Raw genomic sequence first — 781 nt, 5'->3', positions numbered from 1 at the left:
TCCATCTCTCTTTGTTTTATCATGCTATGCAATAATATCATTAAAACATTGGTGTCTTGGTTTTATAACTTAACTGGATTCTATTTTTTTTTCTGTGGTTGGATTTCTGTAGTTAATGTTGAGGATTATTTCAAAAAAGCAACTTGTGCAAAACATATGTTGTTTTCTGACATGGGAACAGTTGCCAGTATCAATTGGCCCTTTTGTTATTGCTGTAGTCTTCTTTTGAAAGGTAGTGATTTTATTATATTTTAGATCAATACAGTTAATCATTCAATTAGTGCAAGTAAAAATACAAACAATACAAAGAATAATGATAAAGGAGAAAATGTATTTTATATAAATTGTTAAGTATTTTATATACCTAAAAGGTTAAACAGTATTAAAAGAGTCTAAAAAAGAAGGGAAACAATAAAATTAGAAAAAGTGGGGAAAAACCCTAAAAATCATGAAACATTTATGTACTTTGGACACTAAAATAATGTTTTATACAAATAGTTACAAAGCAGTTGTTAAACAATGAGTAAAATGTGCACTACAGAGAATTGGGTTGTAACCGCATCTTACAAGGAGGCTTGAGTAGGGGAAAATGTGTTTGTCCCCGATGAGATGCAAATATTACATTGCAATTAAATTTAATTTAAAAATAAGTATGTTATCGGAGGTCTTCTGAGTTGCATGGTTAATGGTGGGTGATGTTGCCAGAAAGTTGAAAATATCTCAGATTTGAGTGAAATTGACTTTATAGAATTTTAAATAATATTTGCCAATCAAAATAAGC

This window comes from Pituophis catenifer, unplaced genomic scaffold, assembly GCF_029215685.1.
Source record: "Pituophis catenifer annectens isolate HBS135680 unplaced genomic scaffold, rPitCat1.0.hap2 SCAF_2, whole genome shotgun sequence".
Classification (NCBI taxonomy): Eukaryota; Metazoa; Chordata; class Lepidosauria; order Squamata; family Colubridae; genus Pituophis; species Pituophis catenifer.
The sequence above is the reverse complement of the archived record's forward strand: the minus strand, read 5'-3'. Positions refer to the sequence as shown.